This window comes from Mugil cephalus, chromosome 20 (assembly GCF_022458985.1).
Source record: "Mugil cephalus isolate CIBA_MC_2020 chromosome 20, CIBA_Mcephalus_1.1, whole genome shotgun sequence".
Classification (NCBI taxonomy): Eukaryota; Metazoa; Chordata; class Actinopteri; order Mugiliformes; family Mugilidae; genus Mugil; species Mugil cephalus.
This window is the reverse complement of record NC_061789.1, coordinates 4,560,810-4,586,169: the sequence shown is the minus strand read 5'-3', so window position 1 is coordinate 4,586,169 and position 25,360 is coordinate 4,560,810. Positions and strand designations below refer to the sequence as shown.

The following is a 25,360-nucleotide window of genomic DNA, read 5'->3' as shown; positions in this document are numbered from 1 at the left end:
TGAGAACAAGAAACAAAATACTGAAAAAAAGGGTGGGATACAGTGCTACGCAGTAAGACGCAGATAAACCTAAGACAAACTGCTCAGCGTGTTGGAAATTACACTTTGTAGCTTCCTTTATGTTTCTGCATGAAAGCGATGGCGCAGGCACGGCATATCCAAGATAACGACGAGGCAGGGCAGACCACAACGTCCGTGACTGATCCAAAATGCCAGAACAAGAACATAAAATTCTCCCTCCTTCTGCCTTCATCGCTTCAGCGGTCGTACACGCCATCTCCTCCTCCAGTCTCTTCCCCCCTTTTCTCTGTTGCAGATGTTCAATATTTATTATCTCCAGCTCCGTTATGAGCCGATCAGTCACCGTTGTCTTAAAGTAAACTAAAAGAACTTCAGCTCTTTTGAGTAATTGAGTACTGCAGTGTAGAGATAATTGTGTTGGGTGTGGACTACGAGCCAAAGCTAATGGAGATCCAAATAAATGAAATGAAATCAGTAGCTGTAGCTTTAAAGAGAGACACAGACCTGCTCGCGAAATATAGACTAATTTTACATATGTACATTTTGAAACCAGTTTGCATCAAGAGAAATCAAATCAGAAATCAATCACTAAAATATTATTTAGATGATTGTGCCACATTAGGGAGCAATGAATGCACCAACACGCTGGGCAATGAATGTAAATATAACACAGGCCACAGTGCAACAACTTGCTATAAATTTACTGATCCACACTCCAGTCCAAGTTGCACACTTGTTATAACTTTATAATATTTTGCAGTGAGATGGAAAAAAAAAAGATAAACGAGTGTGGATGTGAGAAAATGTCTTTAGCAAGAACTGTAGGTGACATTTTAAGTGCTAGCTAGCCTTAGCCTTAAGGGTTAGAACCATTACTTAACACCTTCAGCTGCTCCGTTTCCTTTCAGACACGTTTATATCATCACTTAAATTAGCACACACTGCAAGATTGCTAACCTTAGCCTCAAGGGCTAGAACGTCGACCCATTGCTTACCAACACCGCCAGCTGCACTGTTTCCTTGTCGTTTAGTTAAAAAGTACGTTTGTCGTTACTTATCAGCTGCTACGTATCTTTGTAGACTTGTTCCTTTCACTCAGTGACGTCAAAGCTAGTCGCCATGGTTACGGGTGACAGTTGAGCATGGAGATTAGCCGCATTAGCTTGAAATCATAAGCTCTAATACCGTCTAAACTGTAAAACTAAATAAAAATAAAGAGCTTTACCTCTCAGTAAAGCTCTTAGCGTTAGCATCCTTTATTTAGCTACATTTATCATAACTGAAATGACCTAAAACTAACTGAAACTGAGGCTAATCCACTTTTCCAAATCTATACTAGTTTGTATGGATCATTGTTGAGTCCAATTGTCCTTCATTTAATCTGATAATCCATATTTTTCCTGGTCTCTCTGTATTTACTGCTACATTTCACCACGTTTTTGCCACTCAGGGGGGTGAAAAATGCATACCAATGCATACCCTCTGTTCTGAAAGTACTAACAAATCTTTGGCTACTATGAGGAATTTCAAAGAGTAGATCGTTAAAACCCCTCACATTACCAGATAATCTGAGCTGAACCGCGCTACCAATCGAGTTCCAGACCTGATATCTCCTCGAAAAGGTCGAGAGAGGTGAATTCAGCTGAACTACTCCCATAATCTTTAGCTGACTACGTCTGGCTGCTGCTAGCATCTGGTTAGCATGGCCGACTCTGAGAGGTCGGGAGACAGGGACCCACTTCCAGTCTTCCTGTTGAGCTATCCGGTTGCCGAGTGTCGTTTCACGTTCTCCTGCACATTTGTGAGAATCCGTTCTAACTGTGCCGTGTGTTATCTTGCGAGCAGCGCGCGGCTCAGAGCGGATTACGCTTTACATGCGATGAATGATTCCCTGCATGTATAAAGAACAAGAAGAGATCACGAGTGAGAACGTGGGATGAGCTCTTACATCTTAATTAGCCCGGAAGAAGAAGAAGAAGAAGAACTAGGCTTACGCAACAATTATTGATTTTGAAGAATTTATAATTACTTTGTGTTTTACATATCTTAATATACACTGTAGAGGTGTTTTGTCTTTGTCTTGTGAGGAAGAAGCAGTCGAGAGGAAAAAGACAGAAGGAAGGAAGGAGCACAGGTGGAAAGAGGCAGCGAGGGATGATGTTGTCTGTTGCTGGGAGGTTTTTTGGCAATGCATATTTCTATCCTGCCTATAAAGGATCCTTTGAACTTGAGCGAGGAGGGAGGGAACGGGGGGGTGGTGGTGGTGGTGTTGCTATTGACTGCTGCTGCTGCTGCTGCTGCTGCTTCTGCTTCTGCTGCTGCACTGCCTGATGGAGAGACACCGAGACAGAAGGATAGAGGATGGAGGGATGAAAAAGCAGAGTGGGAGGCGAGGCGAGAGGAAAGAGGGAACAGCTGGCCTTCGCTTGAATACAGTGGATTTAAAAGACAGTGGGCTGGAGATGTATGAACTCACCACCATCCACAGGCGTTCGACGCCAGGAGCACTAAGATGCACAACATACAACAAAACACTCTTTTTCTGTTCGGGCCCCGCGAGGACGAGCCGCCGCCGCCGTCGCCGTCCGTCCCTCCTTTCGTCCTTCCCCGTCCCTCGCTTCCCACAATCGTTATCTCCACCTCAATTAAACCTCCCCTTCTCTCCCAAGTCTCTTTATTTCCCCCTACGTCTCGCTCTCCTCGTGCCTCATCATCACATTCCTTATCGTGGAAGCCTACTTATCTTTAATCTAACGCACACGGGCTTAATTAGCTCGCACATTTGTCGGACCGTCATCTAATTAATAGTGACCTTATTTTAAGTACTTTTCGAGTCTTCATTTAAAGAACAAAAAAAAAAAAAAGCGGCTTCATTAAAATATTTGACTAAACTCACCTCATTTTGACTGAGATGTGAAGGATGGAGTGACGTAAAAAAGAAACATGAAAGAGCAAATTAAACTGGGCAGGAGACACGGGTGTTTCGTTTTGCACCTTGACACAATCAGACGCCGCACGAATAAGAAAGTTAATACCACTTGACACACACACACACACACACACTCGGGCGCAGACACACAAATGCACAGATTGTTTCTTTCTCTCTGGCCCATTTCTGCTCTAAGTTTAGCAGGCGACCCACCGAGGGGCCTCTGCAGTCTGATGCTTTTCCTGCTGCTGCTCTTGTTTGTCCCCTGGTCCTTGTAGAGTTAGGGTGGTAATAGCTCTTTCTCTGTGCATGTGTGCGTCTGGTATAGCTGGGTTAGGGACACTAAATAGGGTGGCTGGAAGGAAGGGTGAGTCAATGGAATATATGCATCCATGTATGAGCAGCTGGGAATGAATATTAAGGTGTATAGGAGGTGTAATACACATATACTTGAATGTGTGCTGCTTTACGCCTAATTAAGGGGTGTGTCTATAGATAGGAACCAATCTTTTTCCAGGTCAGGTGTTCCACTTGGAAGGTAAACAGTTTTAGTCAAAGTTTTGTCTCGAACTTTGTTCTGTCAATTAATAATAGTTGTGGTGTAACAGAACTTCAGTTGCTTAACTTCTACGAGGTGGTAGGTATCATACTGTATGTAAGACAGTTGGTCTATTATAGGATATTATAAATAAGCAGTGAAACTAATTGAATTGATGGGAAAAAAACAACAACATGAAAGTGTCATGAGCTGCAATTCCTCAAATGGCCACTAGAGGCTGGTCTCCAAATTGTCCAAATAAACATGTTAACAGACGGTTCTGATCTCATAAGCTAATTTTTTCTTCATTTTTTTTTTTTATTTTATTTTACAACTCAGCTGCTTAAATTATGTCAAGATTTTAAGTTATTCCTAATTTATGGGCTGGGTTAGTTTTGAATCAGACAGTATTTAGATGAAGTCAGGCATTGGCAAGATGGCGACGGTCAGAGACGCCACGCTGAGCTTCAGAACTGCTCCTAAAGGAAACTTTTGGAGAAGTTTTATATATATATGTGTGTATATATATATATACATATATAAGATAGATGCAAATATTAGCCAAATACGCTCTCATAGCTGATTACATTTAGTGGAGCTACATATTCTGTTAACAAAAGAGATAATTCTTCATATTGACAAATTTGCATTTACATCGTAAATTCAACATATCTTGAAAAATCTTGGTTTTAAACCTAAAAATACGAACAATAAAGCCAAGCTAAGCAACAAAACACAATATTTGTGTTCATCAAATGATCATTACAGTACAAATACTTTTATTTCCATGTTTGCTACAGGGATTATCAACAAGAAGGATGTCGACTTTTGTTTGGGGCCAGAGCCGAGAACAGTGTTTTAAAATAAGCCACATTATCTCGATTAGTTAAAGCCAGTCAGGCTAGTTTGCATTACAAGTGAAAAAAAAATCATGTCGCCAGAGTCTGGACCAATGAGTCGCACTTGAACATGCTGGAAAGACGACAGTGAGGAGCAAACTAGCACCAACGGTCTGCATCTACACTCCATGCCAGCAGGGGGCAGTAGCCTGCATTCATTAGCTCAAGATTAGCTTGAAAGCTTACAAAGCTGCTGGTTACAAGTTAAATTTTGATAATTGGACCAGTGGGTAGTGGTGATTTCCATTCTGATCCTATACTGAGTAAAATTCAGGCTAGTATCGGCGATATCGATACTTGGTGTAAATACACCCTAATGTTTTTGGTTAACCTAAAAAACAGTAGTGAATCAGAGTAATTTATTTATTTATTTTAAACTCTGAAGTATATTGAGGTACTGGCCTCATTTACTTTACAGCTGAGTCTTCTTACATTACCTCGAAAGACTGAAGTATCAAAAGTATCAATATTTTGATCTGAGATTCGATTTTTGAGCATAAAGTCCTGGTATCGGAAGTATCGACATTTCAGTATCGATTGGCACACATCACCAGTCGGTTGCTGTCCTCCGATATTAGTATCTTAAGGCTTTAAATGACAAAAGCTGCTGAACATAAAGCCAAAATTAAGTCCAACTAAGTCAGATAACAACGAGCTACGGTTTTTTTCACACACTGCCAATGCAGGGCACAGGTGTAAAACGTTTAGCCACCGTAAGACCATAATGCTTTGCTCCTTTCAGGTGTTTCCAACTATGCAAGAGAGTTTAAAACGTCCCTCAGTGGAGAAGGAGGCTGGAGTCGCTGGGTTGGGACCGGGAGCAGGGACAGTCAAGACGCAGAGGTTCACCACAAAGTGTCCCACGGCGGCTGTAAAGTGGCTCAGGGAGTCAGGGAGGTGAACACGCTTCTGTAGTCGGACATATTTCTTCCTGTCCCTCGCTTTTAGTAGAGGAGGAGGAGGAGGAGGAGGAGGAGGAGGAGGAGGGGAAGTGGAGCAGAGAGGAGCGATGGGGAGGGAAAGATGGTCAGCAAGATCCAGATGAGGGATGTTATTAATCCGTTTACTCTCTGCCCTCCACTCCAGTCATATCTTCTGATTTCAATCTCCAGCTCATCTCTCTCCATCCTGACCTCTTTCCTTTTTCTTCCTCCTGGTCTCGGTCTCACCTGCTAAATCCCTCCCCCTCGCTCCCCGTTCTCCTCCCCTCTCTTTCTCCCCCGTCTCCATCTATCGTGCATCCCAGGGTGCACCTGGGCCCCCTGCTCCGTCAGTCGTGGCCCCGGAGCCGCCGTCACGCTGGGCCCCCGTTTCTCACCACTTCGCACCACGAAGAACGACAAAAAAAACTTCCTTCCTAGTTTATCTGCAATAAATCAGCGGCGACAAAAACCACGGGCCGGGTCAACAACGTTTACACAACTGGTGAGAGGGGGCGAGGGGTGAAAACGGAGAGCAAAAGGAGTTAGAGCGCCGCTGATACGTGCACCTTGTGTTGCTTTCCTGGCAACACAATAAAGACTCGCTCTCAGTCACTGTCAGCGATTAAGACCACCCTCCCTGTTCTCCCCATCCTCCTCCTCCTCCTCCACCTCCTCCTCCTTTCCAAAGCAAACACTGCCCTCTCTATCTGCCTCCTCCTTTCATCTCCCCTGCATTTTTACCCGTCTACATTACAGGCATTTAGCAGGTGCTCTCATCCGCGGCGACTTAACAAACTGCGGCGTGAGCCTCCGCTGCCCGCCGCTCGCCGACGCCTCCGAGGGGCCAGAGGTCAGCGGCGCGACGTCTCCATGACAGATGTAACAAATGTTCTGCAACGGTGGGAAAAGGAGGAGGTGGAGGAGGAGGGCGGGGGGGGGTGAATTACCGAGGAGAAAATTGAGAACAGTTTAGTCGCACGGACCACCCTCTCCGCCATTAGCATTAGCATTAGCACGGCTCACAATGGAAATTCAAATCTGCTTTATTGGCGTGACAGTCGCGGGGATGTTGTCTCCAACAACACAACACATTAGAAGACAATAAGCCAATCTGTATGCACCTCTTCTTCTATCTCATCCTCCCAGGTTGCTCCCCCCTCCTCCTCCTCCTCCCCTTCCTCCCCCTCCTCCTCCTTCCCCTCGGAGTCTCTTCAGATGGAGAGAGAGACGCTGGCAGATCACTCCAGGTTTACCTCCGCGCGCGCCAACACACCTACTGCATGCGAGCGTGACCGTCCTCATTAAAAGAAAGTGGAGCCAGTGAAGCTTTAACCGAAAATATAAATAAATAAAGAAAGGAGTAAAAGACGAGGGAACGGAAACCCAGAGCCGCACGGAGCTAAGAGTTAAGAGAGAGGATGTTTAGTTTTTAGGGGACAGATGGAGAGAAACTTCACACCACTTCACCCAGGATTCACTCGCTTCCTCCGCAGCTCTGTTTTCAAACTGGTCTTATTAAGAATTTAAAACTACTTAGATGGCATGTCAGGAATTAAATGTATTCACCGATCAGGCATAACATTATGACCACTAAAGAGATGTTCCACTAAAGGGAAGTTTGAAACCAACGTGATTCAAGGTGACACAAGTGATGCCAGACCGAGTTTAATTGCCAAATAACCTAGGTTGCATATGGAAAATGGAAATAGTCACAGTGACAATAGTTTGTGCCGAATTTTGGTCCTATGGGTTGAGGGGAGGGGCGTCTGTGGATCCTCCCACCGACCAGAGAATCAGGAGGCCACGTCAACACCTTGAGCTGTTCTTCATGTTTTGTGTGTGTATGTGTCAGGTTGCAACCATTAAGGAGTGTCATTGCTATGGGGTGGGGGGTGTCTGGTCTGGTCTGGTCTAGGTGGGTGCTACACGTCTAAGTAACATCCACATTCATGAACGCCAGGTCTTAAAGTTTCCTAGCAGAACACTGAACTGTCTCAAGACGGCGATTCACTTCTCCCGGTGGTCATAATGTTGTGGCTGATCAGTGTACATCATTTTATTTAGCCTCCACATAAACAGTTAAGGCAGAATCTTCCCGTATCATAATCAAATTTGAACGTCTCACATTCTACCACGCCGGGCTTTGACGACGCTGTAATTCATCTGCTCTAACCTCCAGGGCAAAACGCAGGCGTGTCAATCACCACAGCTCCTTAACTCACACAATGATGATAACACCTGATTTAAGATTCAAAGTCCTTTAAAGTTATGCATAATTATAGAAAGGAGCGTGGGAGCGCTTGAGTGACGGCTACCTGTCATTATCCTCATGCATCACCTCTTTCACCGTTTTTATTTTTCTTAATTAGCTGCTGGTTAGGAGGAGTCGGCCACTGTTAAGCCGGAGACGCCGCAATGAGATTAAAAATCGCTCTTCGTGAAGTCAAGGGGGTTCGTCCGTCTTTCACAGAGTCAGTGATTGTTTGAGACACCACAGGTGAATAGGTTTTTAACTAACAGAAACTTCTCCAGCTGATTACTTACATAATACAATAATCTTTTGTATTACAAGTTTTCTGTGAATTTATATTTAAATATGCAAACGATCGGTTATCTGCTTAAATATGCGCTAATTTGCATAGATTTCCTGAACAGCTAAAGTGAGGTTCAAAATTCTTGTTTCATTTTCTTGACATATAAAATTTTCAGGTATTTACAAAGATCTCTTTTTTTATCACTCCAAAAATCACAAAATACTGTCCAAAAAAATCTATTTTAGTTGTTAGTTTCATGTTTTTAGGACTAAAATGTTCTATAAATCAGGCTCTGAACGATATATGATAAATCCCCTCTGTAAATAGCTGCAGAATGTAGCTAGGAATAAATTTGGAAGGTTTGGTTTGTGTAAGTGTTACTGAAGTGGAGATTTCTGTCTCAGAGTAGCAGAAAAACTCATCATTGTAAAACCACGTCTATTTTTAATGGAAACCGCTATGAACCAAAACCAAATCTACTCAAATGCTTCAAAACATATTATATCATCACATCAACATATATTATCTCAAAATATCAGATTAAATTTCCAATAAGTTCATTCAGGCGTGAAACATGAATGATGATCCACCGCTGATCGTCTCCACCTTCGTCTCCTTTCACCAAAGACAGTTTACGGCTGAATGAACTCCTCTCTCTCCTCTCTTTCATCTGTCTTTTCTTTGACTTTTCTTGCTAATTTGAGCTGTATAATTTTCTTTTTAAAGAAGACTTCATGCCATTTTTAAATGTCCATTGTAGATAAACACTAGAGGCAAAATATTCGATCACGTGACGCTTTTGAACCAAACACGTCAGAAATCGACACCAACCAATGACAGCTCCAGTTTAGCTTCGAATCGGCCTTTCTATTTTCACGATTAGTTGCCGATACAAAGGATATTACCATATTTGGACCTGATTGACTTTTGCAGGAGAAAAGGAGCTTCACAACGTTAACTCCATTGTTGGAATAGATACGAGGCTACAGAAGAAAGCTAACGTTTAGCTAATTTAGGAGTAAACTAGAGGCGCAACACAGACAAAATGCAGTGAAATGGACACATCAATGGGCATTTTTTTAAAATTAGTTTGATGGAAGACATGTTAATGAAGCAAAATAATAAAAAAAAAATCTTAAAACTGATCTGGTGAATGTGGTTTTAAACCAATCTGAGCTCAGGACGTACATGAGTTATCTGAGAAAACAGAATTTCCTTTCTTCGCTCATTTCCTCTGCGCACACACACAACGGGGGACACACATGTTGCCCGTCCCAACCCCCCCCCCACTTTCCCTTCGCGTGCCGCCGTGACAGGCGTCCTCTGTGGCTGCCAAAGCCTTTTAACCACAACAATATCTAAATGGCACACAAAGGCCCATTAGAGTCATCAAGCCGTTAAACCAGCAACCCGGCAACCTTCAGCTCGGCAATTAGGAATATTTCATCACTCACCCTTGCGCGCACATGCGCACACACACACACACACACACACACACACACACAATCCACCCATCCATTATTCTCTTCCTGTGCCCCCTGCACGTGCCCCCCCACCCCCTCCTCTCTCTTTCATCTCTTCTGTTTCAACCAGCCCCACGTGCTCGTCACCTCACACCGATCCACTCCTTCTTTCTCGATGCTGCCGCTCCGCTACAGCAGCAGCAGCAGCAGCCACCGCAATCAGTGTCACGATCGATTAACAGATTTCACACCGCTGGACACGGCGATTACAGCCAAACCAGATGAAATGAAAAGCAGGAGCGGGCCGGGGTAACAAGTAGAACAGAGAGAGACAGAGAGAGAAGAGGCTCGTGTTGTCAATCGTAAGTGGATAGAGTCGCCACATAAGCATTTCCAGGCCTGGAGAGGTTCTGGAGGAAACAAAGGTTTTAGAAATAAAAGAGAGCTTTTCCTGGGGTGGTGCCCCCAGAGCTGATCCAGCAGCTTTGGCAACAACAGCAACGTCTGAACCTTTGAACCAGGGGGTAAGAAGAAGAGAAGAGGTAATCGGAGGGAGACAGGATGAAGATCATCAGGGGTCTTCAGCGTTTTTCAGGCCCCAAACCCCAAACTGATGGAGTGTTCAAGTAGGGACCCCCTACCTATTATATGTGTTAAATACAAAACACAACCTATTTAAAAATACACATTATTATCATCATTTCGCATTTAATATGGAGCTATCCCTTATCAGTTTACTCAAATATGTTGGACTCATGTTAATTGGCGTTTACGTCCTTCCCTCGGTGGACAACAAGGAGACACCATTGACGAGAAACACCGTGCGATGACAAGATCAATGCCGCTGTTGCTATGCAACCGACCAAACAACCTCGGACACTGATTTCCCAACTATATTTGTGTTTTGTGTATATTTTTTCATAATTTCTAATTCTATTTCATTTTAATCTCATTCTCTCTTTTTTGTGTTCACTTTTATATGAAACGCAGCTACGGTGACAAAGTAATTTCTCTTGCGGATCATTAAAGTCTATTTGCGGTGTAGTTACCAGATCTGCTCAGGTGAGTATCCGGCGCTTCCAGATGACGTCACGTGGTCATTAGGGACGGTGACGTCGTGTTTTATAATTGGTTGGACAACAGGAAGAAGCGGAAGAGAGGTTGGCAGTTAGCGGCGGTTTTGTTTTATCCTTTTATTCTTTGGATATATTGATACAAGCTGTATTATTATTTAATCTTTTTAAGGATACAACTTCTAAAATCTTTTTTTTCTGCTATACAAATGTATAGTGATACAAACATTTGTCCGAATCGTGTTTTGGCGAAAATGTTGGCGAAATTTTCAGTCGCTGTTGTTGAAAGTGAAGCAGGAAATAGAAACTAAAGTTACCCAGACAGGCAAAAGAGACACAACGTCGCTGAGTGTTTGGGTGTTGTTGTTGTTGTGAGACAAACTGACGAAGTACAAATGACTGTCATCAGCGTAGGATACGTGCTGAAACTGAAACCTGAATATACCACTTTTTCTCCAGTCTCGTCTCTCTCCGCTGTCTATAATTAAATCTTAAAAGCCCCCGAAATCACTTGGAGAAACCTCTAAGTTATGCTAGAAAACAAATTCCACTTATCTCTATTGTTCCAATTAATCATGTGCAAAACAAACATACACAGTTCTTGATGGGATTACACAAAACTGAAATCTACAGACACATGCGCAAGCTAATCACAGCTAATCAAAGCTAATCCATCAGAGTTAGATCAGGGAGAAGTTTGAAAGTCTGAGGTAACCTAACCCGACACGAAAGAAAATTTATCCAACATTATCCATGGAAGATATAACCTGAAAGGTAAAATTCTGGATTGGGGTTAGCTGGCTGGTAAGCTAGTGCTGCTAGCCATTGGTGTTAGCATTTATTTAGTTAGGTAGCATTGTCACAAGCACATTTTAACCCTTAAACCTATTTATTTTTCACCCAGCAAACACTGAATATTTTGAAAATACACAGGATAAAATGAAGTTAATTTAACCTGATGGACAACTCACGTAGCATGAGAAGCTATCTATGTTGTTCACAAATAAAAAAGTAATAAAAATTACTGGCACTTTTTAAAATACGATGTGCGTGCTCTTGACTTTTAGACCATGGAGATTTACAATTATTTAAGAGTTTAGAGTTGATGTGGCTTGAACTAGCTAAACTTTATAAGCGCTAGCTAGCAAAGTTAAGTTTGAAAGTCAGCTGTTTAGTATAAATTGGATTTATTTGATGATACTTTATTAAATCTTACAAACATTTGTCCATATAACCCCACACATCAAAAACATTTAGCACTCCTGTAGATGAACTACACAGTCTGCCGCTATTTGTCACTAAACCCAACATCCGCGTTATTACAGTCATTTAAAGACGTTGGGCCATATACTGTATGAATAGTTTCCGGTGGTTGGGATAACTCGTAATTAGGAGCTTTTATTATGACAAGAAAAAGAAAAAAAAAGAACAAAAAACTACCAGGATCTCATGAAATTTCATGGGAAACACTGATGCTAATTTACATAATTTTGTGTCCTACGTGATATCGGGGCATTTTGCATTTTATGATGTGTCAACATGCTATATCAAAACCTGACGTTATTTACTGAAAACTGAAAGAACAGAGAAAACTGCACCTTGCAGTTAATAAGTGTCTTGAACCACATATTTCTTCCCTTCCTCCGGACAAATTCACAGTCTACTTTCCAAGAAATGTTTTGTTTCAGAAAATATATATATAGATATATAGATTTTTCTTAGCTTAAACTCAGTCAAAACCTGAAATAAAATAAAATAAAATAAAATGGCACCATCTCTACTTTTTGAGCCAAACTCAGCGTAATAAAAAATAGTGAGTCTGACCTGATCCACGCTCGTGTTGTAAATATCAAGCTGCTGCACAGCCGGGAAGTGTTCCAGTTTATGGAACATTTGTAAAGCTGCTACCAGTACGTACTAAAGATTTGTGCACCTGGATAGATAATGCATCAGACCTTTTTGATAAGGGCTTAATTCTCTTCCCAGTCAGTGACTTGCAGCTGGATTTCTAGCAAACGGAAACAGTTGACCGGTTAACCCTTCGGCCGTGGTTTCGTACGCATAAACACCTCTGATGTATGGTTTTCTGCATCCATAAAGACCGAGAGTATGATTTCACACCTAGTCAGCCTTTTCCCACCCTCCCCCAACCCCTCCCTCCCACCTCGTCTCCCCTCCGCCTGACAGTTGGTTGCAGCAGCAGCCACCGAATACACAGCGGAGGTGCGAGCGATTCTTCCGTCTCCCTCGCCGAGCCTCTGTGCACACACACGAATGGATGGATGGATGGATGGATGCTCGGCTTTTTCTTTTTTTTTTTTTTGCAACACGTGCACACATGCACATTCTAAATAACACACTCCAGTTGCACCTGTGTACGATCGGACACATGCACCAGCTGTGACACATTAAGACTCGGCTTTTGGCATCCACTCTCTCCTTCCACGCCGTATCAGAAGAGAAATCCTGCATCTGTAGCTTGCGCACACACACACAGCCACACACACACAGTTAAACATCCGATGAATGTCAGCGTCAAAAAGCTTTACTGCTGTGCATGTCTATAACGGTAAGCATTTGTTGGGCACACTAGCACCGCGGTAACTTGCAGGCTCCGTGTGAAAAGACATGAAGGAAAACACCAAAAATAGATGTTTCTTTGTGGAGGAAAAATGTCAAATGTCTGTTTTCTTTTTTTTTTCACCCCCACTGGTTTCCTCATCCCCCCGTTTGCTTCGTTGCATCTCCCTCCTGTCTCCAGCCAAAGGATTTACAATCCTTAAGTACGATATATTCATGTTAAAAAAAAAAAAAAAAAGAAGCTAAAAATATCTGCCAGACCTCGGTATCGCTGTGATGTATGTCTCATAACCCTGCACTCAAATAAATAACGCTAAAAACGAGCAGACGTGACACGTGTAGCTGCTCAGAAATGCAGCCGACATGCATGTGCGGCCTGCAGCAGCAGCAGCGCCGACAAAACGAGACATAAACGGGCCGGCGAGGCTACGCTCGCTAGATAAACCCCTCGGCAGGTAATGGAGGTGCAGCGCTGCTTTGCGTTTAAGTGAGCTCGCGTGATGAGTTACTTCGCCTCCGAGAGTCCTCTCAGGGTATGAACTCTGAAAGGACACGTAATGTATTGCACAATTACTGGCTCAGGGTAAGTGGAGTAACTGTATTTACCAAGCAGGCGAGGCCAGGCTTCAGTCCAGTAAATAAGGTGACAGAGCAGCAATAATATACTCGTGTACATAGACATATATATATATATATATATATATAATATATATATATATATATTTTCTAATTATGTCTTTAATAGAATGTGTACATATATATATATATATGTACACATTCTATTAAAGACATAATTAGAAGCAACATATGAAAACACTTCAGCTGTTTACTGTCCTAGCCATGTTTTATTAGACCTGTAGCAGTGTGCTAATGGGGTCATTAAATAAGTTAATTATTGCATTAATTGGGTAAAGGTTTCCCGTCATAGATACTTGTACTCACATAATTAATGTGCGCTAATTATGCAAAATCACCTCACAAAGTGGGGGAGAAATTAAGAAGGAAATGGCCATTCATATGTAAGAAGAAACATCAAAAAAAAAAATAAATAAATAAATAAATAAGCAGCCATGTTTTTTTTTAGACACGGGACTAAAATAGTTGCCGTGAGGTCACGTTACGTTCAGTCGCAATTAGTAGCATTTTTGTTTGCTTTGATATGAACACATCATGAGATGACTCGGTGAGCTTCAAAGAGGACACAGGTTCAGTCGCCCTCCCCCCAAAAAAAGTTAAAATCTATTCACGGAGTTTAGGAAACCGACAGAACTGAAAGTAAGCAGCTGGGCCACGATGGGCGTACACAGTACAGGAGGAACAATGACACACATGCCGTCACATGAACGTTAATTGGCTTCAAAAGTGAGATGAGTTCTTTACTTTTCACTCCACCACATCTTAAGGCTCCTTTAAGGTACGTAGATACCGTAACCTATGCAAGTAGCCAACGCTAGTGCGAACAATTTATACTTCGTCAGTCTGGTTCGTTCTGTGACAACACCTCCCAGACACTAGTTGGCGCTGTATCTTTTTCCGTAATCGGGTTCATTTTTGTTTCTACTTCCTGCTTCACTCTCAACAATGGAAACTCTTGTTGAAATCTTTGCAACTCCGAACCTCCTCAGTTAACCTTTCCTCAATGTGTTCCATCTTTTTTCTATTGATCCAAAACAATCAGTTCGGAAATACTGATCATGCTACTACCAAGTGGACCAATCACAGCTTTTGTGAGCTGCATCGTTGCGCTTACATTTCGAAAGGAGCACGTCAGGCTAAGGCATCAAATTGACGCTAAAATGCCTATAACACCATATTTCTTGTGCAAAACTACATTAGTATCTTTTTGACCGCTCAGAGCTTCCATACATGCAAACACCTTTAGCCAAAACAGCTTCTGATGAACTGTTCCTTCCTGCTGACTGTATATAAAGATAGACCTACCCCACAGGTTTCCCAAAGAGTGGGTTTTGAAGCTCAGTGTAGCGTCTCTGGCCGTCACCATCTGACTCCACTTAACTACCAGCAAGTTTAAAAATCTTTCTAAAAGATCAGTCTCATATGAATTTCCCTCTTTACAGTTGCCATGAATGGAGAAATTTGCCATAAAGATCAAATTGTAAACATGTTAATTTCTGCTGTAAAGTTTTAATCAGCCTCTAGTGGCCACTACTGGAACTGCAGTTTATTTGGCTCGCTCGGCCATTATCATAGATTTAGAGCCCGGTGCCGCTCAGGATTAACTGCAGCACTGAAGTTGCTTATCGTCTATTTCATGTGTGGTTCCAGTATTTGCTGCAGTGTATAAAATTTGACTACCGCCATCTAGAGGCTGACGCAGGAACGATCGAGATAATTCTACAGCTCCTTTTCACAACGATTTTTATTGGATGAAAAACAAAAACACACGTGGACTTAGATGTCTGCATACGCCTTTATTCTGGGAACCAGTGGACTAAATCTGCCGACAACTAAATAGTTAAAACCCTTATTATTACTTAGGAAAACGTGAATCAAATGGGATAAAGGAGGAAAACTATAATCCACAATAAAAAAAATAAATAAATCCCTGGCCTTTTTTCTTCTCCGTGATATTAAATGACCACCTGACCGGGATTCTCATTAGACTAAAGGGTCAGGTGCTCCGTCGCTGGCATTTCATTTTCCATCAGGCCGCCGCCCCGTCCTCCTCATGGTCATGCTCTCCTCGTGCAGCGCTAAGCGTGACTTAATGTTTGCTTTATTTGTCTGGCCCGTGGAGTCAATGGGTGAGGGGCCAGTGAGAAGGGACGGGAGGGGGCAGGAATAAGAGAAGAACATAACACAAGTCAAAAGCCAGAGGGAACGGGAAACGAAGGCGGAAGAAGAGAAACCAAACAAATGTGTTGCATTGTTTTTTGTTTTTTTTGTTTTTTTCCCTCTCGTCACACTTTTTTGTTCATCCATCTTCTCGTCTTCCTCCCCCATCTGTGCCTGCCCTCCACATCCCTCACTCCCACTCCCTCTGCTTCCACCAGCCTCAACTTCAACCATCTGTTTTTTTTTTTGTTTTTTTTTGTTTTTTTTCCCACGCCTTCTTTCCTTGCGTGTCCTTAATCGTCCTTTCCCTCCGTCTCCATCTCCGCTGGCGATACACCCGGCGCTCACACCTTTTCTATTCATTTTTTAAGATCTCAACTTCATCCAATCCTATTTGTTAATTCTCCTTTAAGTTACTCTGACTTTTCCCCCTATTCCTGATTGGATTATTATTATTATTCTGCATCTCAAATTAATACATTAAGGGGAATTTCTGAAGTTATTATCCTGCAAATGGATTATTATGCACAGCACCCAGCTGGAATTTATATAGTGGAGTTTATCGTGTTGATTCGGGTGCATTTTTTCCCTTTGTCCCTTGCCATCTCTCTGTCCTACTTTTGAACCCAGTTATTCTATGTTATTCTATCCATCTCTCCATCTCCCTGCCAACCCGCCCTCTTCCTCCTTCCTCACCCCTCCAACCTCCCGTCCATCCGTCTCCTTTTCTTACTCGTTCCCACTATCTCTAACCCCTTGTCCTGCTTCTCCTCCTCCATTTTTTTTCTCTTCTTCTTCTTCCTTCTCAATCACTCTCCCTGAAATGTTAATTCAAATCGCCTGGTTTGGGAGGACAGTACAGTTCCAATAATGCCGAGAGCACTTACGAGAACATAATCAATCTTGCTCCCTCGCTCTCAGTTAGCTGCCTCCCTCCTTCTCGTCCTCTCTGTTTTCACACCCTATTTTATATTCCCTCCATATGTGGAACGGGACTCAAACTGCGTCCTTTAATTCTCAACACAATCTCGTCACCGTATGTTCTCAATGTCCCCCCCCCCTTTCTTCTGTTAAAGTGTTTTTTTTTCTGTGGCCTGTTCGTGAACCCTTTGATGCAATTGCGGGAGTTGGGGGATTCAAGGTAAATCTTCTAGGTATGTTTGTATGATGCAGGTGAATGAGAGGGCGAGAGCACATGGGCGACACGTTCCTGCCGCCAGGTTTCGTGTTATTCCACCTCGTAGCAAATGTTCCACATGGATGTAAAGAAATCAGTGACTACAGGGAGGATCTGATATAATCTGTTGTAGCTTTTGGCTGATGCTTGCACGGTTAGCAAGATGCAACCGTAATTCACACCAACGATTAACTAGGGCTGGGCGTATCGATCTAAATATTGATAGCATCGATACCAAGGCTAGTATCGATATCGGATTGATATTAGCGTGACGAGATCGATACTTTTGTCACAGTTTCTCTTCTATACGTGCAATAAACGAATCCTCACGGAGTTTGTGCAGCTTCTCTCTAAGCATGTGTGCAGCAGGAGCTTCTCCATCCTCACCTGTAGCAAAAGGTGTTTGATACTCAAATCCTAGCATCACAGCAGCGCCGCACAGCTGGAACTGATGCTGTTATTGAAATGCGTTGGTGCTTGGAAGAGAAGACAATTACACGGGATGAAAACCCACTTCTTTGATGGAAAACGATTGAGCCAAGATTTTCCTGTCTGAGCAATTTTTTATATTTATTATTGCTGTGTTGCACTTATTTTGCTCAAATTACTTTGTTACTGACTTTATTTTCCATTGTTGTTGTGTTGTTTACATTGTTCTATATGTATTTTGTTACATTGTTCCCTTTTCTTATTTTGTACTAATGAATTTTTTTCTAAAAAATATTGTTTGTAACAAAAGGGGAATTATTTAAATTGTATACTGTCAGCGATACTAGCCCTGTATTTACTTGATATTGGATTGATACCAAAATTTCCAGTGTCGCCAACGCCTCGTCAAAACTGCTCGAGAAACATTTGGCATTGACATTTGCTTCGAGCAAAAACTGCATTTAAAATTCAATCAAATTTTAAATTTTCGTTTGGCTTAATGCAGTACTGGATATCTGAATCCCTTGCCTGTCCTTGGTGTGTTAGTAGAATTAACTAAAGAAGGAGTCATGACTACAGCAACCAGATTAAAAAAAGCTAAGAAACAGCAAACCTGACTCACGTTCACCTCACCAGAAAAGGTTTGTTAATTACTCATCGCTCAAGAATTTTTGAGGTCTAATATCTGCTTACTTTCAAAATAACCACAGATCAGAATTAGTCAATTTTGCCAAAGGCATTTTTTGGAACCATTATCGGTTTTTAAGAGTCCGATGTGGCAACAAGAGAATGAAGTTCAGTGAGTTGTAGTGATGATGGGGCAACATTTGGAAAGACAAGGTGAGGTGGGTGGCTACTAGAGATCAACCGATATGGATTTTTTAGGACTGATACCAATTTTTAAATTGGTATCAGCCTTGGCCGATACATGCTCCCAATTTTTTCCAGCCGATATTTGGAGCCGACGCTGCCTTTTCTCCCTCCATTTGGACGACAGATGGACATGAGCTTTCTGCTAAATCTGGTGCACACATTCGTGTCTTTGACACTGATTAATGTATGTGCACATTGTCCAAAAAAAAAAAAAATTACAAAAATTTACATGATAAAAATGACACAATAGTAGCAAATGCTACCAATCTCAATTCAAACAAAAACATAAAAGTTTATTGAACTCAAAGAATATTTAATGCTCTTATGCACACCAAATAAATATTTTCCAGCTCCCAGCTGGATGCACTCTGCTACTGGGGGAGGGGCAATGTATGGGCTGCATGAGTCTCAGGTGGATGCATCTGTCTATAAATCTTGAACAAAAACTGTAAAAAATATTTGTGTATCAGTGAACACACCCGCGTATTGGGTGATGCCGATAACAGTAAAATACGCAAATAATTGCCTGATATCTCAGAACAAATCAAATTTTTTGACACAGCGACCAGTGGGAACAACTGCAACAAGTAGGTAGACATATGAAGCAAACACGTACTTCTCAAGCTCAGACTGAATGCAGTCAATGATCACCGGCCTACCTCAAAAATGGAAACAAAACCCTGCAGCGAGGCTCCAAAATCTAGAAAAGCTTCACAGAGAAATGGATTATGCAACGGGCCTTGAAAATTCTCAAGTCTGGACACATAGTCCCTCATTTAAGCTTCAGTTCAAGACACTGAAAAATTGGAATATATGTTCAAAATAAGCTTTAAAATCATAAATTCATTATTCCTTCGACATAATCGTTAATGGGCTTTGAATGACGTGTTCATGTCAATGTGTCCACATACATTTGGCTATATAATGTTTTTTTTCTCTTCTATTATGCATCCCCAAACCGTCCCGTGTCTGTTCCTCCACCCACATTTCTCTTTGTGCTCAGACAGTGTTCAGTTTTCACCTCACAAAAAAATTCAACTCTCACACTTCATCGTACTCTCATCCCATTTTTTTTTTTGCCTCCCCTCATGTCCCCTCACTCTTTCATGTACATGCGCACACCTCTCTCTGTCTCTCGCTCTCTCCAGGCGTCAGCTGCTGCCCTGTCAGGTTTAGGTAGGAGACAGGTGGAGGAGAAGGAAAAAAAAAAAAAAAAAAAACACACACAGGAATGAAGAGACAGAACGATAGAGGAGAGAGGACAGGGATGGAGAGAGTAGAAAGAGAAAGAGAGGGTGACACAGTGAGAGGAGGTTGAGAGAGGCTAAGAGAGGGAGCGAAATACTTGTAATTCACAGAGACAGGCTGCGTTACCGTGGCAACGTGGTTTCCATCGTAACAGCTAAGGATGCCATTAGTCGGGAACAAAAAGAAAATGCCACTCACCACTTGTATGGAGCACACGGAGGGGAGAGAGGAAAAAAAAAAAAGAGAGAAAGAGTGGGAGCACAATAACGCACACAATAACACAACCGTCTCCTACATGGATTCATACACCGTAACTACCCTAACAAACAGACACTCGGATCCACACATTCACCCACCCACACTGCGCTCTATCTATCCCCCCACCACCACCACCACCACCCATTCAAATCCTCGCTACACACATCCTGCCCCGCTGCCCACACATGAGTTTCAACTAACGCAGACACACGCTGGTTTATTCCACACATCCAATCAATCCTCATATTTAATAAGAGAGTGAATCATTCTGCACTTTGACTCTCATCGTGATGCGAGGCCATGAGAGGCTCCGGGGAGGCTTCCGCACAGACTCCGTAACGTATGGAAAAGGCCAGTTTGATGCACGTTTGTGTTGGTGTTCCTAAAACATTCAGTGACACAACAGGAAGAGGCTGCACTGGTAACTTGGTCAGCGTGCCGAGCAGACGGATCGAGAACAGTAAGTAGTGTGAAGGTCAAATGCAGCAGCAGCGGCAGAAGCGCAGAGGCTGCAGAAGGAAACCGATTCCTTCCTAGAATAGCCACGTTTAGCAGAGAGGCCGAGTGAATGAATGAGACTGCTTCTCTTTACGATTCAGAAGGGAGTTTGTAGACGAGCCGTCGCATCGCCACTCGAAGGCTGCGTCTATATATACGCGATACTGCTTCGGTTAAAATGATTCCGATCAGAAATAACATGGACGCCAGTTCAAATTTATGATTCAGTGTCTTCATACCTCACTTGCTCTGCTGGAGTACCACAGGGTTCAATACTGGGTCCTGTTTTATTCCGCCTATATGTCACCACATCTGTTACTAGATGTCTGCAAAAAATGCAGCTATATGCCGATGACACTGTATTATACAGTCAACTCAAATCAAGAAACTGATGCAATACTTTCAGGAAATAGGCATTAAATCATTTTTTTTTTTTTTTCGAGGGTGGTTTTACTCGTAGTATTAACTCAACAAAAACACAAGTGACTCTGGAGGAAGTGTGGGTGGGACATCAATATCGTGGCTCTCGGACCGTACTGATCTGACTCTGGCTCCAAAGGTGAAAGATGGCGCCGCCCGTAACCCTGTGAAAAGGAGGTGGTCCCATGTTGTTCATATTTCTATGTATAGGAATAAAAAAAGGAATGTGTCTGAAAACAAAATGATTCCAACTTTAAAGGCAACAGCTTCTCTATCATGTTTCTCTATAGGTTATGGATAGTATACACAGTGGCTGTACATTGCTGCTGCAACCGTGAAATTTCTCAGTTGAGGATTATTAAATCTCCCATCTCTATATCTATCCCTCCTAGAAACCCGTCACCTTATTTTTTTATTTTTACCCACGTGGAGCAAATGTGCTCAGCTAGAGTGAGTTTATTACTTGTACTTACACTTCAGACTTGTTGCCGCTACATTCATGCCTGTACTTGATTATGGTGATGCATGCATGCTTCCTGCCAGTTCATCATGCTGCATTGAAATTCATCACCAGCTGTAGATTTCATATTCATCACTGTATCCTGTAACATCGGGCTGGTTGGTCTGCATTACCCACTCGTAGGCTTATTCTTTGGTACACCTAAATTTACTTGACAATTCTTGGCCTTCTTCTGTCGTATCTCTAGATCCACATTATGCAAAAAAAAACAAGGGAAACTATTCTTTGAGGTCACAGGACATTTAACCGATATCTGTTCCTCAAGTTAGAACAGAAAAAGGTAAAATGTCTCTGAGTTGTTCAGTTTCTTCCTCCTGAAATATGTAGAATGATGATAAAAATTTGAGGAGCGTTTGATGTTTTTAAATTCATGCTAAAGGTCTTAGAGGTTGATTTAACCGTCTGTTCATGTTCTAACTAGTGTAGTTTCCTTTTAGCATATTTATCAAGTGACTTGTGTTTAAATCTTTGGTTGATTAGGAATTTTTTTATATATTTTGTTTTTAATTTTCCCCCACAAATTGAAATTTCTTTAAATACACATTAACATGAATCCAATATATTTTAGTAAAGGGATAAGGGATAGCTTAATATTGAACGCAAAATGATAATAATAATGTATATTTATAAATAACACTAGGCCTAGTTTAATATAGAACACATATAGTAGGTAGGAGATCCCTGCTTAATCTCTCCATCATTTTGGGGGTTCTTTGTCTGAGAAACGTTGAAGCCCTGATTTAGATGGTTATTATGAGCAAATACTGTGCTATTAAGCAGATTATCAAAGGTTTACACCACCCCTACACGTATGAGTATTCATTCAGGTCAGCCTGTTCTGATTGAGGTGGTTGCATGAGGCATTTTCATTCTAATTGGGTTATTAGTCAACCATTAGGATCCATGTAAACGTAGATTTCTTCATTTACATCAACTCCTACCAAGTCAGTGAGTCATATTGTTAATTTTCTACTTGGATTAGCAACACAACAGGCTCTGATCCCCTCCAGTTCTTTATTTAAAACAGGCCATTTTAATCCAGTAGTATTTGTTTTAGAAGAGTCAAGCTCGAGGAACCTGCTCTAAGTGTTGTAATGCCGTAATGTGAGCTGCTAAAATGTGCAATGTGCACAATTACCCTTTTCTAAGTCCTGCTCCAAGACAGCATGTTGATATTACTGGAGGCAGCGGGCATGTTGCTCGCTCTCTGCTTTGCTCCAGGGCATCCGAGACAATAACCTAGTTTCCACTGCAGGGCCGAGTGGCCGTTCGGAGCTTGTTCATAATCTACCGCACGTCACCGAAATATCATCTCAGAATGAAGTGTGATTTGTTTTGTTCCTTATGGCCAGAAGGGATCAAACAGATGAATTTTTAAAGCGATTTCATTCCAAAACGCAAAGAAAAAAACAACAACATAAAACTGGCAAGCGCATTTAAAGTAATGGCATGAAAATAAAACATGTCAGGGGTTACTACTAGAGCTCTCTGGAATCAAATCTCGGCACTGTAAATATTTCTCTGGTATTACATTTAATCATGCACCAACCTTGTAAACGGAAAAAGTGGTTCAAGATCCAAGCTTGAACTACTTACAAAAAAAGTGCTTGGACTGTAAACCCTGAACATCTCCACTTGGTTTAATCTAATCCAACGTCTGATATTGACAGTGATAACGTTGGTATCAGTATAGGAAGCAGCACATTCCCAACCCTCGGCGTTCCTCTGGGGCACGTTGCTCCCCCTCCATACAGGAACAGACTGTTATTCCCTTATAGAGCTGTAGCGCTACAAAAATGTATCACCATATGGGTCAGGTGCACTGTTAGAAAAATTGCACTGAAACCCTGCAAAAATAACTGAAGCAAACCTAGAGCCCAATCAATAAAACAAAGCTTTAGGTAGAAAACCAGGTAGAAAATCAAGAGCATAGTAAAAGCAGAAGGCTTAAACCATCTCTGTTGATGAGTCTATAAAGGGCATAAAAAAGCACCACGTTGAACTTAGACTTAGTAAACTTTATTATCCCCTAAGGAGGGCAATTTGTTTTGCAGCAGGCAGAGAAAAAACACAAAAATACAGACAAACAGAAACAGTACACATTCAAACACACAGTCCAACTATGGACTTCAGACACTATCACAGCAGATAATTTATGAGGCCAATGGTTGTTGACACAAAAGAATTTTTAAGTGCGTTTGTCCTTAGCCTTGGTACCATGTACCGCCGACCAGGCGATAGAAGTCTATAATGGAAGGCCAGGGGGTGATCAGGCTCAGATATGACAGTTCGTGCTTCTTTCCTAGTAGCCCTAACTCCAAACTAAACTCTGTACAAAACAGTGAAGGTGAAAACATCATCTGAAGCATGGAGGAGGCAGCATCATGTTTTGGTGCCACTTTGGCAGCTAGGTATCACTGAAGGATTATGTAGAGATGGTAATGGATTAAAGTTAACTATAGAAGCTGGTAGACGCTAGCTTGGAAGTCAGATCAACGTCTCTGGCTAAAATTTGGTCTGGAGTCATTCTGTTGGGAATCAGTTATCCCCTAGCAAAAATTTGCCACGACAACCAAATCATCGACTATTCTTTTGTGAGATGTTTAGAGTCGACTATCACATATTTTGCAAAATATATTGACTCGAAATCCACTATGTATATAACTTGAAGGAACAAACAATTGACAGAGATTTTTTTTTTTTTGAGAATGGCTTAATCACGTGTTTACTATCCAGTTGGGGGCAGGGTCATTTTTCACAGTATCGGTTGAATCACGCCCCATAATGAAATCCCAATGGCTATGGTGATGCAGGAGGACAATGGCCTCTAACATCAAAATTGATCTGCAACAGGATAAATTCGATCAACGTAAATAACCCAGTCAGAACCCAAAAGAGATCCAATGAAATGACCTCAAGAGAGCACCAGATATTCTAAGAATATGGCCAAACTGAGGAGGTTTTACATGGAAGAACACTCAAAAACTCTTCAGTTTGAGTCAAGGGTTCACGTATATCTTCTAGCTATTATCTAAAATATAATGTGTAAACAGCAGTAGGTTTAAACATAGAGAGATGCTGCAGTTTTGCCAGCAGCATGCACAGGTGTGTGAGCTCTGCGCGATGGTTTACGCTACATCTCGAGTGTGTTTTTAATGTGCGCTGCATATTTTGTGACTCCATTCATCACTGACACAAACATTTCACTGCTGCTGCTACCGTACAAGTCAGTGAAAAGAAGTGCAAGGGAAAATATGCTGAAGATAGAGTAGCTCTAAAACAGATATGAGCAGATACGAGTTTTCCCGATAAGAGAAAAACGCTGGCAGGGTGTAACATGGAGAAAAGCAATGCTTGTGCTCAGAGATAGCAGAGCGGTTAAAGGCGGCCACCCCCGGAGCTTTGGGTGTCCCCTATTCTGACCTTGGATCAAATGCTGCCATAACTTTCTCTTCTTTGTCTCTCTTGTTGTCTTCTACGTCTGATTTTAGTATAAATAATGAAATCACTTAAGAGATTTTCAATTGGTCTTTAGATATGTTTGCAACCAACATGATTCAAGGTGAACTGACACCACAGATGTCAGTTCCAAATATATGCGGATCATCTTGCATCCTGCATAGAAGAAAATGGAAATAGCCACAGTGACTTTAGTTTGTGGACTCAAATGTGACATTATGGCCATTAGCATCTTACTTTCTTTTATAGCCAGAAAATACACACTGAATCGAGGAACGCTTGCAGTGATTGGCTGCAAGCAAAACCATAGAAAAAATATTTTTTTCTAGATCTGGGTACAAAAAGAACCGATTGCAGTACTCGGTTGACAGGTGCAGTTTCAATGATACTGTGTACTGTGTTGTTTCGGTTGACACCTAAAAGGTATTGAGTACAGATACCCAGCCCTATTAGCTAATCACAGATCATTATTTATGGATTTGGTATCTAAATAGGGTAATGTTGGAGATATTTTTCTTGAGACAGGGCCCAGTGAACTCAGTGGTGCTGCCCTTTAAAGTTCTTCTGCATTCTTCATACATTGCCAAGTCCAACTTGTATGTACAGTCTATTTCCAGAACCTTGAAAATATAAGCATGGTTTATTGGTGAATCTTGTAGTTTGGGCACTTGGTCCAGTGGTTTTTCTGTCTTGCACCGTCTACAGTATTTCAGTATGTGGCT

At 41.9% G+C, this 25,360-nt stretch overlaps 1 protein-coding gene across 4 annotated transcripts in view; it reads right to left on the bottom strand.

The window, feature by feature from the left end:
• The window catches only part of LOC124997846 (glutamate receptor ionotropic, NMDA 2B), a 143,261-nt gene that overhangs the window by 61,524 nt on the left and 56,377 nt on the right, over positions 1-25,360 (bottom strand). The window lies entirely within an intron of this gene.